The 16,588-nt window shown below is 40.0% G+C and overlaps 1 long non-coding RNA gene across 6 annotated transcripts in view; it reads left to right on the top strand.

Annotated features, from left to right (window-relative positions):
• The window catches only part of LOC121016259 (uncharacterized), a 249,064-nt gene that overhangs the window by 129,495 nt on the left and 102,981 nt on the right, over positions 1-16,588 (top strand). For 4 of the 6 annotated variants that reach the window (XR_005784186.1, XR_005784185.1, XR_005784187.1 and 1 more), the window contains exon 4: positions 583-738. This is a non-coding gene — a long non-coding RNA (uncharacterized LOC121016259). Of the gene's footprint in view, positions 1-582; positions 739-14,583; positions 14,921-16,588 lie in introns of those variants that run through there. The other 2 variants (XR_005784190.1, XR_005784189.1) reach the window with 1 other exon arrangement.

Below are 16,588 nucleotides of genomic sequence, written 5' to 3'. Positions count from 1 at the left end.
TTTTTTTTGCCTTGATTTTTACATTCTATAAATGGCAGAGTTGTTCTGAATAACAATCTTTTGTGGACTAAAAGCGCCAAGGATTAAAGATCAGGGAGAAGAGTGTTCGTGAAGTGCAAAAGCTGGGGGTTGCAGTGCCTTGATAACCACAGAAGAGCCGATAATTAACATTCCTGCTTCCTAGGCAAAAGGGCAACTGGTCTTCCAAAGGCGGAGCCTACTGCTCTGTTTCTCCCTCCGTATGAAAGTAGCTGATTTAGTCAGAAAGGTGACAGTTAAGGCTCTTTGCTGGCGGAATTTTTGCATCTTCCCAGTGCCTCGTTTCCCCGACTTTACCACAGAGGCTGTCCATCACGGTTGTTATGTATGCAGGCTGAGTGAGCCCGCAGGGGATCCTAGTTATTTACACTCTTTTTCAAGCTTCGAAGCTGTTATAATCATTCGCTGTCAACTTTGTGCTGACACTGAATTTTACTTTGTGTTTTTTATGCTCGGTTTGGGTCTAAAATACTGGCATCCATACCCTACACTGTAATTCCATGGGTGACTGAGCTGACCAGCCGTATCCTGTATTACTAACAGAGCCCTGGAATCCTGCTCCATATGGAAATTTCAGAATTTGTTGATTGTGGACAATAAACAGAGTCCTCCAGCTTTGTGCTTTTATCCTGGTGGTGGCCCTCAAGAATAAGCCAAGCGTCCGGTTTCATCTCAATGCATTTTCGTCTTTAAGAACATGTAAGTATCAGTTTCATTTGCCCATGAGTTGTAAAGTTGAAACAGGCAGAACTTTCCCTCTGCAACACCCAGTGTGATTTTCAGGCATTACTCTTTCCTCCAGACCCCTGTTAAAAGGAAAATGTTTGTGATCTCCCCTTGTGGTTGCCCCCTGCTCATTCCTTTCTGCCTTGAATGGGTCAGAATACGTGCTGGAAATGCATTCATGATTCAGATCAAAATAGAAGTGTTGTTCTAGGTGCCACGAATGACAAGGGACAGATTATACAGACCCTGGGTAAGGCCACCAGAGGGATGTGAGTGATGTGCTTTTAGACTTCATCAGGGGACATTTGCATGCTCAGCCCTCAACGTCCTGTGTCCTAATCATGCAGGGAATAAACACCTTCCTTTCACTTGTGAACAGCGTTCTTCCCATGTAGCCCAGGGCCTGAAACCTTTAATGACAGGGCAGGGGATGGTTTCTCCATGTTTAAAATGTACTAAGTTTCTGTGCACCGTCCCCATCCCTCCAATATGAAAATTTCATATACGTTGGGGCCCAAAGGGAAGTGATCCACAAAATGATATGACCCTATTCTTAACTGGACTTGAAATAAAGCTGGTCAAGGAGCTTGTGTGCTCGGCCAGTGTAATAAAGTAGACAAATAATTACCGAGCAAATCAAACACACTTACACCTCAGATGATTTTGAAATATTATCTATAATCGGGCACTTCTGTGCTAGGAGGAAAGGTTAATAAAGTAATTTAAAAAAGATTGTGTGGAGTATTATAGAATCAGAAGAGGGCTGGCGATCATAATTGTTAATCTCCTAAAACACCAGTTCTGCATTGCACAAAGCAGATATTTTAGTACATATTCTTATTGTGTATTCCACTTATTACTATATTAGCTTGCTTAATTATCCTGTATAAAAACCTTCCTTTCGATTTTTTTTGGTATTAAAAGAGTTGATATGATTATTCCAGCAGAACAGCCATGCATATGTCAGTCTTGATGTGTAGATGTGTACAGACAAGTAATATCTTTGAAAATTAGTTGTCTTTATGTATGCCACATAGGAGAGCAATACTGGAGTGGGCACATGGTATTTATGTAGTAGCAACCCTGTCCTTCCTGCTGTCATTTGCCACAGATACATAGACAATGACACAACTTTTTGCAGTTGGAATTGCTGGAATCAAGAAAGGTAATTTCTAAGCTAGTTGCTAGTAGTTTAATACTCTTGAGATAGAGCTAAGGTGTATGGTTGTGGGATGTACCTGCAGGAAGATCTGTTCACATAAAAACATCTCTTCTGACTTTATTAAAAGTCATATAAAAAAGTAAGTTTTAATCATTCTTTCTTCTATTGAAGAATCGATTTGGCATAGAAGGAAAAAAAGGGAGGAGGGTAAGCATGGGAAGATAGAAGTCCCACCTCCACCAATATGTGTACCCCAGGGCAGATTGGTTTCTGGAAAATAGGAATAACAAAAAGATCTGCCTCATAGGGCTTTTAGAGGATATATGAAAGAACTACATAAACTTCGAAAGCCCCTGCTAAAAATATTATTTATTATACTTCTTTGTTTCACCAAAGTTTCCCATCACCTTCGTATCATAATATTTTCTCATAAGTATTTGAAATATTTAATGTATAGTTATGCAACTATTTTTCACCTTAAATTAAGCCCAGACTGGTTAGAAATACGTTTCTAATGTTTTTCTGTGCAGATAATTTGTGCTTTAAATTATTGCCCTCTCTTGGCCCTGCTGCCTCTTCTGGTAACCTTATACTTTTCTCCTTCCACTTCCAACATCTCAGCCAGCTGATGTGCTGCTCCCATGCTTTCACATCCAGTTTATCCTTCGCCTCCTTGTACTCACGCTTTTGTGACCGCCACACCACTGAAACCGATCTGTGTTAGTCCACGGCGGCCAGTGGTCGTTCCTCCAAACCATGCCTTTGACCTGTCTGCAACCTGTGGGCAACCCTCGGCCTCTGTGACACAGCCGGCTCCGGGTCAGCCGCCCACTCCCGCTTTGTGTTTCCCTTCCTTCTTCTCCTTGCTGGAGAGGATGCTCCACAAGCTCAGCCTGAGCTCCTGGCTCTTCTCTCTTCCCCCCTGCCCTCCCCGGCGCCTTCAGAGGCTCTGTCCATTCCCGCTGCTTCAAAGATAGCCTTGCTGCTACTTACGCCGCCCACATCTCCCTTTCAAGCCTCAAACCCCAATCCCTCATAAGAACATAAACAAACACAATTCTGGCTGCAGCTGTGCAGAGCTCTCCACTAGCAGGAGTTACTGTAGCTGTCAGAGTGACCAGATTTGAGGAAGCTTTATTTTAGAGTCAGGGGAATTAGGGTCTTAATTCCTGCAGACTGAAGCAATTGTGACGTCGTTCATTTGATGTGATTTTGGTGTAGAACCAAGCAGACTTGGTGACATGTTGGAGCCCTGTGCTAGAACCACCTACTAAACATTGTTTCTCATAACAGTGGGGGTTCAGAAGGAGCCTTCCTCTCTCATCTACCACCTGATGGCGTGGGTTGAGGACTGTGGGGATATGGTAAGGTAAGGGATACCCTGCCAGCACAGAGGACTTTCAGAATGACTGAGCTGACATGTCTATTAGTTGCTTTGTGGATTAAGATTTTCCTTTTCTCTGGCAGCAAATACTAAGCTCTTAGAACTCTTGGCAGTAATGTTGGCAGGACTCCAGTAAGCCAGCCTCTTTTGAGGACTTTGACCCAGGCCAACATGGTCTATGATTTCAATTAAAAAAAAAAAAAATCAAAAGGTGAAAAAAAAATGAAGAAGAAATCACAACACATTGTGACTCTCAGGTGGCATCACACCCACGAAATTTTGTGGCACCGTTCCACCTGTCTCCTGAGAGATGAGAACCTTGTCTAGTGCTGTCTTTCATCACTGCAAAAAAAGTTCAAGTCAGGACCACAGATGTCTAATATGTGTCATTGAAAGCATGGCTTTTCTCTGAACTTGGCAGCTGAAATGAGTTGACTCCAACCTTCTTCTGGGATCAATACCAAGTCCCTATGGAGAGCCGAATGTCTTTCTCGAGGAAAACTCATGGACCCAGTGTAGATTAGGGGGTGGCAGGTGTCGAGGGAGGATGGGAGAATTATGTTTGTGAAGGAAAATCAAGGGAGCAGGAAGATCTCTCTTCTCTTCTCATTTTTTGGAACTCAGCTACCATCACTTCACAAGCCCTGCTTCTGTAATCAGTGCTTCTGGATCTAATGTTGCTCTTCTGTCTGGCTACAACGTTAGGACACGAAACTTCTGATGGAATTTGCTGGATGAGTAGCTAGTTGGTCAGAACAGAAAACTAACAGACATTATTTTTTTTCAGCAGCATTTTCCTTTGGCCATGTTTCCAAATAAAACCTTCTAAATCAGTATAGTTGTGTCTGCATGACTGATTTCTAGGGTTAAGCAGGTAGGTAGCATATTATTTCAAATACATAAATATTAGCCATATGTAATGCTGGCCAACAATTTATTGGTGGGATTGACTTTGTTGATATCAGCTCTGCTTTGTTGATCCCTCTCTCCCTCCTTCTCTCCTTCCTTCCGCCATCCTTTCCTTCCTTCTTTTCTACTTTCCTTCCTTCTTCCTTCCTTCCTTCTGTCTTTCTTTCCTTTCTTGGATACGATATGGATGTCTTATATTTATTATCATTGACCAAAATGATTTGTTGTGTTTCCTTGCTTATAATACTGACATCAGCCATTGCACTGTTCAATTGTTCTTGTGTTTACATTTCTACACAAGGTTAGAGTTTTCCTACAATCTCTGGAGATGTAAAGATACAAAGAGTAAAAAACAGAATAACTGGTATGTCTTTATATAAGTAAGGTCAGAGCACATCATCATATCACATTTTTTTTTAAACAAGGTAACAGAATTTCATACTATGAGTACCTAAGATCCAATACATGGAACAGGTTAGAGAAGTAATATAGTCATAGTAATTACTTTCATCTGGCAAAATATTTCAGTCAGCAATGACTAGCAATAAAATAAAATGATCACCTTTAGTGTATCTATTACAAAAACAATTGCCTAAAATAAGAGTGGTTTAAAATACCTGGTGGAATATAAAACATCCATACAGACTCTCTCTCTCTCTCTCTCTCTCTCTCTCTCTCTCTCTCTGTGTGTGTGTGTGTGTGTGTGTGTGTGTGTGTGTGTGTCTCCCCCTCCCCCCACATTCCCTCTCTGTCACACACGTGCGCGCACACACACATTCCACACAGTCCACAGACTGTGTTAACAGCAATTTACCTGAAATGTACAGCAGTTTTTGTTCAAGAAAAAAATACTCCAATTAAGGATTTATAAATAAATACTGTACTATTATAAGTACTGTCCTTTTAGAAATGAGTTTTCTTTTAGCTTTTAAGGTTTATAGAAATCACTTATCTGCTCCTTAAAAGACTACTATTCTTTTTTTCTTCTCTTTTTTATAAATAGAGTGAATGTGAAACATCATTAATCCAGTCGTAATATCATCTGATAGTAGCTAATCCTTTCTTAGGCACAGCTTTTCTTGGGCCTTTGGAATATAGAAATGTGCTTTTACTGTCAGGCATTTTATTTAAGCATCAATCTATTCTTCATGCTTAATTGTGTTTTGTGAAAGACCACCAAGCAAAATGAACAGTGTCTTCAAAGTTCCTTCCCTGGGAGTCCTGTGACATTCTCCAGCCCGCTGTTTTGTATGCTAAGGTCATGGATCAAGGGCAGCTCCGTGCCTGTGGTTTGGACTTGGCTGTGGGCTCCAGCGGGATGATGCAACCCGCACTGATCCTAATCGGTCAGAAGAAGTCTATTAAGTTTGAGCCCTTAAGCTGTCACAGCCAAATCAGGGATACCAAAGTTACATTTGTTTTTGTGATGACCATTCATTTTGGTCAAATGAAGAAATTGCTCGTGTGGGTTTTTGTGGCTTCAGGGGCAAAATCTGTGAATGTCACGTATCTTTTAGCTTCTCTGCTTTCCCAGAGATATTATTGAGAAGACGTTTATGAAAAAAAAATCATTTTTATTGCAGCTGTTTATAAGTCACCTTGATCATAAAGGAAAAGAGGCAAAAGAAAGGTAATCAGAAGCTCGGTTTCTTTCTCTTAGTGAATGACAAAGTTGGGAAGGCCTGTGTGCTGAGGTCCTGGGGACCCAGTGCGTGGAGCTGGGGCTGGGGCTGCCCGTGTCACTTACTTAACAGGCAGGAGTGGGCTCAGGACTTTCATCTTGAAACTCTTCATGCTTTTTCACACACCGTAGTCTGGCTGAATCAGAAAACATCTAAATCTTCTCTCTTAGATCCAAATTATAGCTGTGCACTCAGTTTTTTTCACCTATGAAAAGATTTTTGGTTTGAGAACAATGCTGCCTGGGGATGGCATCCTAACCCTTAGCTGCCAAAAAGAAAGAATTAATTTTTCTCCCCATTTTCTTCTTTAAAATTGTTGAATTTTTAGTTAGCCAGGGGAAGGGTTTCCGAGTGATACAAATGTTTATCTGAACTCACTTTCTAGTAAAACAAATGGAAAACAGGAGTGCATCTGGTGTATGCATTGTTTCATCATTGCAGAACAATAGACTTCAATGTGCTTGGCAGGGAAGAACTTAGGTGTTCCATTTCATAGATGGAAAAACTGAGACCTGAAAGAGTAAATGTCTTGTCCAGACAACTGACAGCAGAGATTGCTAGAAGCTATTTTAACTCTCATGAAAATGGTTTGTTTACCACCAATATCCAGCAAAAGCTGTCACCTTCTGTAGGAACAAAAATTTTCATAATGTTAATTATTCTAATAATAAGAAGATATATGCAATAGTAGTTGTTTTGTGGCTGTAAAGTCAGGCTGACTTGGATTGGAGCATAGCTTGGACCCCTGTAGAAGTTCTTCAATTTTTCTGAGCCTCAGTTTGCTAACTTGTAAAGTGGTCAAGGTAATTATTCATACTTCAGAAGTCTGTTATAAAAATGCATATAAAGTATTTCACACCAGATGCAGAACATTATAATTGCCCTATATATGATGGTTAACTTTGCAGTTTACTGACAACCTCCCCAACATCAAGGGGAAGAAAATTTTACAGTTCCAGTCAGGAAAAGGAAAGCATGTGTGAGTATGATATAGAAAATAATACATTTTCTAAGATTGCATTGTGAGAACTGAAAAAGTATAAAAATTATGGTATTTCAAATTGGCGTACTATTATGTTGCAGTACTGCTAGCAGATAGATGTAAAAATAAAGTACAGATGTACCTCTTTTTAGCCAAATCTGATATATGGAAATCTAGATTTAGAGAAAGACTGGTTATAGGGTCATTATTTGCTTTACAAAGCTATTTGGCTTAAGGTTCCTTTATAAGGGAACTTCCCTCATATCTTTAATGTAATATTTCATTTACTGAAAAAAAAATCACACAACTTTGCAAGAACTCATTTCATGCATAAATTGAAGCACATCTGTTGAATGTATAGAGGAAAAAATAGAAGTTGAAAGAAGGAGTACATTAAAAGTTAGGAATAAGTCAGATAATAACACATATGAGGCACACAGAAGGAGAACATTAAAAGTTAGGAACAAGTCTGATAATAACACGCGTGAAAAATAAAGTAGCAAGGGAACATGACGTACTGAAACTTTATCTTTTATAATTAAGGCTTATTAATAACACAAATTCATAGAGTTCCTATTCTGTGTGTGTGTGTGTGTGTGTGTGTGTGTGCACATGTGCTTATAAGAGAGAGAGAGAGAAGGAGAGAGAGAGCCTGCCATCACCTCTCTATATGGCTTTCTGTTTCGCTGTGAGCTGACTCCTCCCAAGTTCTCCAGAATTTGACACATGCACCTAAAATGCAGCCATAATGCACTCACGTCCTTCCAAAGCCCATTGATTTTGCATGTCATTCCTTTTGACTAAAATTTTGTCCTCAACACTCTGGCAACCTCAGTAGCTAATGTCTATATCTGTCTCAGCTAGGCTTCCCCTTCACTGGAAGGTCTTTTGGATGGCATTTCATCTCCAGAACACTCAGGGAAGCCAACCTTTGCTGGACATTGGCTTACCTTCTTAGATGCTTTTGTTGTGGGGTGTAGCAGAGCATAGACTTTGGAATCCAATGGACCTGACCTTGAACTCTGGCTCCATATCTGACTTGAGGTTTGACCTGGATCATGTGTACTGATCTCTCTGGGCTTTACCCTCGTTCATCAATACTCCTGGGAAAATCAACGGTACTTCATATCATTTCTGAGGAGATATGGTGAAATGCGTAAAGACCTTAGCATAGTGCCTAGAAAAAAGTTGGGATACAACAAATGTTTCTATCATTTTTTCTATATTACACTGCATTGTAACTACTGATTTATTCCTCTGTTTCCCCATTGAACTATGAGCTACTTAAAGGAAAATATTGGATCTTACCGAGCTCATATTGCCAGAGCCCATCTGATTCACAAAAAGTGGGCACCAAATGCATATTTGTGGAATCTAATTGAGACAAACACAACAGCATATATTTTCATGGAATATGGCAAGTCCGAGAGTAAAGTTATGCGGAAGGAGAAGAGAAAGAACGAAGAGGTACAATGAAGTCCAAAGGGCACATATCACTAGAGAACTCTCCAGGTTGCCCCCAATTAATTAGCAAGTATTCTTTGGGAACATTTGTTCAACCAGTTTTGAGTCACTCTAATTACACTGACTTTTTTTTCAGTCTACTAATATGTTATGCAGTAATGTGCTAAATGCCTTGATAAAACTGAGACCCGTTCCCCCAAACTGTTTGGTTAATCATTCCCCAAAACATAAAGGAAACCTCAGAAAGATTAGGGAAAGAAAGAAAGGGAATGAGGTTGATAAAGAGGAAGGAGGAACGTGGGGAGGAAGGAAGGGAGAGACTCATGTGCTCTGGAGTGAATCTCTGCTAATTGTAGGTAATTGCTACTTTCTCTAAGCACAAACAATTCATACCTGTGATAATCTGTTCTAGAATTTTGCTAGAGATATGTTCTGGATATTTTTCTGGTTTTGCAAATTAAGTTTTTCCTTCTTTAGACCACACTGATCCCTGGTTGCCCATGATTAAACCACGATTTAAAAAAAAAAAATCATTGATAGGCTTTTCACATTCACATCTGGACCGTTTATTAGATTCTTTCAGTTACCTGAGAGATAATTTGCCTGGCCTGGAGCCTTGAACTCATTTGAAGCAACCAGGTTATATTTTAGTATGTCTTGACTTATCTTGGGCCACAGTTCACTCTTAACTCTGTTTGCTCTGCCCTCTCCAGTTTGAAGATCATTCTTCGTGATAGAGACCACAAAATCAGAATAGGAGTTGAACAGTTCTGTGTTCCTTGTGACATCTGTTAACATTTTGCTGTGTGCCCCAATCAATGTACCTATCCCTTTGTTCTTCTTTACAAACAGAGCTTAAAATAGCTTTCTGTTGTCCTTGGCAGTGTTTCAACCTATAGCCAACCTTTAGCCCTCCTGACAACATTCTTAAGGCACTTTTTATATTGGCTTCTCATCATCTTTTCAGCCTTCCATTTTGGGTCTGTGTCCCTTTATGTTGTGCATTCAATAGCTTTAAAAAGGGAAAACAATGCTCTTTTCATGTTATATTATCTTGGAATAATCTTTGGAATAATCTGTGATTGTTTTGTCAGAATTTTTAAAATAGATTTATTTTCCCTTTAAAATGATACAATCATAGGATCATATGTACATTCTCATTACTTTGATGCCTGCTTTTCTAAATTCTAAGGTAAATACCTATGTCCAAAATTATTTTTCTGTGAATATGACTCTAAGATGACATGTTACTTCCCTCCAAGTTTCTCATCACTTTTAGCTCATCAATTGAAGCTTCCTCCTTGTTCAAAATAAATTCAAAGTAAAAATTCTCCAAACTGATCTCTCATCTTTCTCAGGGACACAACCAGCAGAAGGCAAGCCAAAACCTTACCAGAAGTTTTTCGTTTAGAAGAATTTTATGGCAAGTCTGTGGGAGAAGTTTCCCATCACTAATTTAACTTATCTCTATATTAGTTCTATAATCTGTGTTAGGAAGGCATGGGACAGGTAGTCAGTCCATTTCTGAAATGAAACAACTTTGAGTTTCCTCTTCTTTTAACCTCACTGAAATGCATCCTTTCACAGTTCCTCATCAGGGCCATTCATGTCCATTCTTCCTTGATACAAAGTGCTGGAGCCACATCCACATTACATACTCTTTTGGGGGCCAATTATACCCATTCAAAATGTGGCTCATAGAACGGTGCCAGTCTGCATGTGGTTTATTAGTGGTTTGCAAAAAGATAAGCACAGAAATGGAAAGTAATTCTGTTGACACTTTTAAAGAAATTTAACAAAAATAATTTTATGTATGTTGAATCTAATAAACATTGAGGCTTGAATTTTATATATCTTTTTAAGAATTTTTTTCTAGTGATTTGTTTTTATTACACTGCACAACAATATTGGTTTAGAACAGACTGGAAAGGAAGAAACCGGTGAAGGACCTTGGATGATCCGGGAAGCACTACTAGACAGGAGGTCCACGTCTTACAAAGACTTGATGTAGGTGTAAGGTCATATCTAGCTTTTTTTTATTGAAGTGACACATAAAATGTATTATTCTTAGTCTGTTTATTTGTTGTATATGACCACACGGAACAAATTCATTGTCTGCCCGCCTTTGCTGTTGGTTTCTTCTGAAACATCCTGATCGACTCATGTACAATTCAATATCTCTAAATCATATCTCTTGATACAGCTTAATATGAAGTTTTAAAGCTTTATTCAGTTTTTGCCTTTTGGGGGCTCAAATTTCAGCACAGTTTGCTTGGCTGTGATATTGTATGGCATCAGTCCTCAAAGGACTACTTCTTCTGTGCAGAAGACCCTCTTTGTACCATCAGGAAGTGAAGGGAAAACAAATCCTCTTTTGGACCACCTGGTGATTTCCCAGATCCCCCTGGGGTTCTCAACTGAAATTGGAGACAGATGCTTCTACCACCTGTAGGCCCATGTCCTCCGCTTCTTGCTTCCATTTCATGGCCACAGGTAAACCGTGACCACATCTCCTAGAGACAGCATTGACCACCACATAGAATCACAGTTGAGATTCTATGATGACTTACATACATGTTACATCTACATCCCAGGAAAATCGTTTACGTCACATAAGGGCCAAACATGATTTCCTGAACTCCTTTGTAGAGAGCTAACTACTCTCTCCCTCCACTTTTGCCTCTTGGAGAAGTTGATGAAACTCTTCCAGTGTGACTGTCCTGAGAATTCTCCTCATTCTACGTGTAATGGGAGGGAGGTTGTCATTGCCCTCATGGGAAGTCTATACTCATGATCCAGAGAAGTGGTTCCATCTATGACATGAAACCCCACCAGTCCAAACTTTCTTCTTTTTCCCCTCTTCACACCAGATTCAGATTTTCCTGGCTTCTCAGAAATGTTCTTTCTTCTTTCTTGTTGGGTTCCATTTATTTACAAGTCATTTCTAGGACCTTTATCTTCTTTAATAAGCTGGAACCACAGAATGGCACTCATCAAGTTCCTTTACTTTCTTCTCAGGACAGAACTCCAAGCTGCATTTACAAAATGCATATTACTGAGAGCCTGGACAGGAGGGAAAACACAGAACTATCTAGCAGGATCCTCTGTGATCCTAACCCCCAGGTATCAACACACACGGCTGCCTATCACAGGTGCCCTTATAGTCCGTCTATTTGCTATTCCTTGTTACGCCAAGGCTTCCAGCACCGGGTTGTATGTGGCGGTGATGGCTGCGGTGCAACGGGGCGCTGAGTAATGCTGCCACTAACCAGTGTGCTGCGTGGGTTAGATCTGCTTCCTTGTTCAAACCCAACGCAGAACAGCCCACCTGGAAATGGGAGTTCTTCACAGCCTCTTCCTTGTCTTTGCTCCTCATTCCTTCCAACATCTCGTTAAAAGCCTCTGGGATGTGATGAGCGCAAGCGCTGGGAGGACAGATGAGAGAGGTAATGGATCTTGGAGTTATGAAAACCGTGGATTTGTGCAGCCTCGGTGCAGGGGCTACAGAGTTTGGGATACCATGAGGCCGTAGATACCTGGGTGTAGGCCTGGGTCTAGGGTCCTTTGCCAGTAGAGGTGGGAGAACTCACACTCTGAACAGGAAATAGGAAATGATGCTTTTCTGCAGATCTTCCCGTATTAACCCATCTCATTCTTTCCTCGTTTTGTATCTCCTGCTTTTCTGTTTCCTGGAACCAAAGGGCAGGCCAAGGCAGTTTGCATTTCAACTCAGCTACATGATGACAAATATGTTTTCTATGGGCCAAACTGTTATTTAAGTATTGTTTCTATGGAAAAATTAATTACAAATTCTAAAGCTATTTACCAATTAACTTTGGGAATTAAACACATTTGTCACTTGGAGGCTGACTCTATGAGGTCGATTTAAGTAAATACATACAGAAGTATATGTGTGTACTAGAATGCTGTATTTCAAGGCGGCTGTTAGATCGAGTATAAAATATGGTCTATTATATTGTGAAAGCAAAAAATAAATAAATAAAAAAGCTTGACTTGATCTAAACAGAAACTGTAATATTCTAAAAGTTTTTTACAAGCTAAGAAATGTATCTATGTAGACCTTGAACCTTGATTTGGACCTGTGTATTTAAGGATGAAATTTTAAGAGACGTGAATTTCACCAGATGTATGTTTTCAAGCAATCACTTGTTGGAAACAGTACACTTCTCTTTCCAAAATATTTTGCTTTAGCTCTAACATTTAGCTTAAAAAATTAATTGCAATAGAAAATTGAAAATACCGTATCTGTTATTTCCAAAGTTGGGATAGGGCAAAACCCCAAATTCATAATGCAATAAAAATATTATTTGAGAAATTTTATTATGTCCCTTTAAAAGGCTATAAATGTTTTAGCTTTCATTTGATGTTTTTAAATACAATCCTCCACTTAATGTGTGTGTGTGTGTGTGTGTGTGTGTGTGTGTGTGTGTGTTTGGTTATGTATTTTCCAACAGAATTAATAAAGTCAAGGTGCTAAAACAAGGCCAGTGCTTATTCCATAGAATTGTTTCTGGAACAAAGCAAATAAATAATTATACTTTATTACAAGTAGCAAAATTTAACTGGATTATCTGAAGACTAATTATGTTAACTTCTATGACTTAAAGTGCAGTTTTTCCCCCATTCCACTAATTAAAGGGATATTAATATCAGTCGTATTTTAATCCTTGAGAGTCAGAATTCATAACGTACGATCACTGCCCACAATTGAACACAAGCCAAAATGATGGTAAAAGAGACCTAACAGTATACAGTTGTCAAAATGTACCTGCAGGCTCTCAGAGGAATATTAGAACAATTGACGGCAGGTGAAATAAAAGAAGTCTCAGACTTCTGAGTTCAGGAGGATTCAGCAGAATTTCCTACAGTGTCACTTGGGTTTTTAAAGCCCTAACATATTACATGAATGCTTCCTGCAATTAGAATAGCAACTACAGGTGGAACAGATTCAAAACTGCTTACCAAGTTGTTTGTATCTATTTCCCATGGGTTTCCTGAGGCCACAGAGACAAGGAAACGGTCTGAGTTTTCTTTTCAAAACTAATGCACATTAGTGGTGGCACCTTATTGGGAACCCCATGTCATTCCCTTAAAATCATAGACAGGCCACCCAATTAAAATTGTACTTTGTGGGGCGCCTGGGTAGCTCAGTCGGTTGAGCGTCCGACTTTGGTTCAGGTCATGTTCTCACAGCTTGTGAGTTTGAGCCCCTCGTCCGCCTCTGTGCTGACAGCTCAGAGCCTGGAGCCTGCTTCGGATTCTGTGTCTCCCTGTCTCTCTGCCCCTAACCCACTCACATTCTGTCTCTGTCTCTCTCAAAAAATAAATAAACATTAAAAAAAAAAAAAAAGAATTGTACTTTGTGGAAACCAAAGCAGCCCAGCCCAGGTGTTCCAAGGTACACTCATAGGGGCTGAAGACCTGCTTACACTGAACCACGCAATGCCTGCCTTGACCCCCTGCAAAGAAACACATCTTTTGCATATATGCTCTGTAGCAACCAGTGCTCTGCCAAGGAAAACTGCTATTTTAAATGGAGGCGCTTTCTGTATCAGCAGGAAGAATTTATGCCCAGCCAGTAAGGAGGCAGAGAGAAGCTTTTGTTGTCTGTCACATGTTAGTGCAGGGAAGTGCTCTGCCCTGAAGGTGCCAGGTAAAGAGAATTGCCAAGTAAAGAAAATTTATTGAATGTGTTTCCAAAAAGGAAGCATAATCTGACATTTTTTTAAGGATCTCAGAAAAATATCTTTCCTATTTTTTTTTAACTTTCCTCAGTTCTAATACAAAGAATGCAAATACAAATGCAAAAATACCTACCCTGTCTTAGAGTGCTTTGATATAGCTTTTTCTATTTAATCATGTTTTCATTTGTAATTATTTTCTATGCTTCTCTCTATTCATATGTCTGCCTGTATCACACCTCTAGATGTTGAATTTATTAATTTTTCCCCTCTCTAGTGCTCTCCCTCCCCAGGAACCGCATTATTTGGGGTCCGCCTGATACTTCCCCTACCACGTCTCACTTTGGGGTAGCCAAAGTTCTAGACTTTTAAACCTCGGAATGGAGGTAAAGGATCAAACTTCCTTTTGAAAGCCTAGAGCAGTCTGAAATCTACTTCAAGCTTTAGGTTGTGCTCTGGCTTTGGAAAGCAAGTTAAGAGCCTTTAGGCTTTTCACACCTTCCGCCCCGCCCCCCCTAACTCTAAGCCCCGCCCTCATTTCCTGCTACCACCAACTTTCCCACAGTTGTCCTCAGGGTTTGTTCGTTTGCTCAGATGTTCTTAGGACTAACCTGAAGGTGGTCACATTTGCCTACTCCAGGATTTTAGAAAACAGGCTAGACCAAAAAGACAAACAACAAAAACAACAGAACAAAAACACCAAGTGGATGAATCCGAATAAAATGAAGGCACCTAATTTCAGATTGTATCGGAATGTCGCTCGGCCCTTTCTCTCTCTCTCTCTCTCTCTTTACAAAGCAACCTCAACTCCCGTACTCGGTTCCAACTTGGTCGGCGACCGACGAAGTGAAAGGTTCCACCTCTGAGCAGGTAAAATATGTTTGTTAAAGAAGGACTGCTCCGCGCGGTAAGAATGACAACAATTAGCACATGCTACTCATTAACAAACGGAGATTAGAGCAGCCGAAATGGCAAGCTGCCATCAGTGTGATAGTTACGGGGCAGTTTAATTTCTAACGAATGTGAGCGCTGGATCAGTAACAATATTCGACAAAATGCCGCCTGCATTCTCTTATGGCTTTCATTACCAAATTGAAAATCTGTGTAGATTTCTGAAAATTACTTTTAAATGTAGCCAATCTCCTAGACTGCAAGGCTTGATTTGCTGGTGAGGGAGCCCTGCTGTGAGATTTTAATGAAAGATCATAGTGGCCCTCCAAGGCCGGCAAAGAGCTATAGGCCCTGGAAGACCCGAAATAATCTGTTTTACTTTTAATGGCAGCCATTTTATATTCATTAAGATCAAAATGCAGTTTTGCAGGCAAATTGCAAAGCTGTTCCACTCACAGCTTGAGAACCTGGAGGCCCTACAGCTTTTTATCTTGTTCATAAGCAAATATGCAGTTAATATCTTTTAATATGCTTTGATGCTTGGTACCTTATGGGTACATTGTACCGGAGGTTAGAGGACTGCATGTTTCCTTGGCACAGTCAGCCACCAACCAAAGCGGTAGTCCTTTTATTTCCATAATGGCAGAAGAAATGAGTCTCTTTCTCTCTTTTTATCCCCCACCCCGTTTTTTTTTTTCATATGAGCTCAGCTCAAATAAATTGTAAAGCACTGTATAGTGTACATTCAGGGTCTCAGAGAAGGCGCAGTTTTTCACTGGGATCCATCTGTTGGTGGTTCATATTATTTAAATTTATACAGTCACATTATTTAAATGTAAACAGCCAAATAAGATAGGATCAAATCATTGGCATCTGGAAACTGTGCTCTCATCCTCTTTGATTGTGAGGTTGTCTGCATTAATAATGGAGTTCTAAAGACTGTGATTCCACCTGATATACTGTATGACCTTAACAGTTGTGATTTTATCAGGGTTTCACTGTAGTAGAAAATGAAGGTATTTTGCAGCTCATTTCCAGCAAAGCTAGTTTGCATTATCCTCTGTCCAGAGCAGGCCTGACTGTTTTGTGGGTTATAAAATATCAACCCCCCTCCCCACTGTCCCCTTTCTGTTTTGCAGCTATACTTCCGGTCTAGTACCATGTTGGAGATTAAATTCCATCAGATTTCTTGTAGCATGTAAATGGTACTGTGGTAAATGATTAGGTAGGTGGAAGGAAGGAAGGAAGGAAGGAAGGAAGGAAGGAAGGAAGGAAGGAAGGAAGGAAGAGGGAGAGAGGGAGTAAGGGGGAAGGCATTTAGTTTTATGAGGTACAAATCTTGGCCTCTCCCCAGCATAGCATCTATGTCCTCTAATTCAGCAACTTCTGTCTCATCTCTAAGACAAGAAATAAGGTCGGTGCAAGTGGATCTTATTACTCAACCCATTACTCCATCTTAATTCCGCCTTAAGCAATCTGCCATTGTTAGAAATAATTGTCCCAAATCACAGAACTATTCAGTTGTTGTAAAAGCAAAATTCAGGGGGTAATTTGGGATAGGAAACGGGACCAGCTATGTCTATTTCAATCTATTGCCTGAAGATTTGGAGGCTAAGTCAAGACACAGCTTTTGCTTTTTTACCCAAA

Source organism: Herpailurus yagouaroundi, unplaced genomic scaffold (assembly GCF_014898765.1).
Source record: "Herpailurus yagouaroundi ecotype Mexico unplaced genomic scaffold, PumYag 210, whole genome shotgun sequence".
Taxonomy (NCBI): domain Eukaryota; kingdom Metazoa; phylum Chordata; class Mammalia; order Carnivora; family Felidae; genus Herpailurus; species Herpailurus yagouaroundi.
This window is presented reverse-complemented; position numbering and strand designations above follow the sequence as displayed.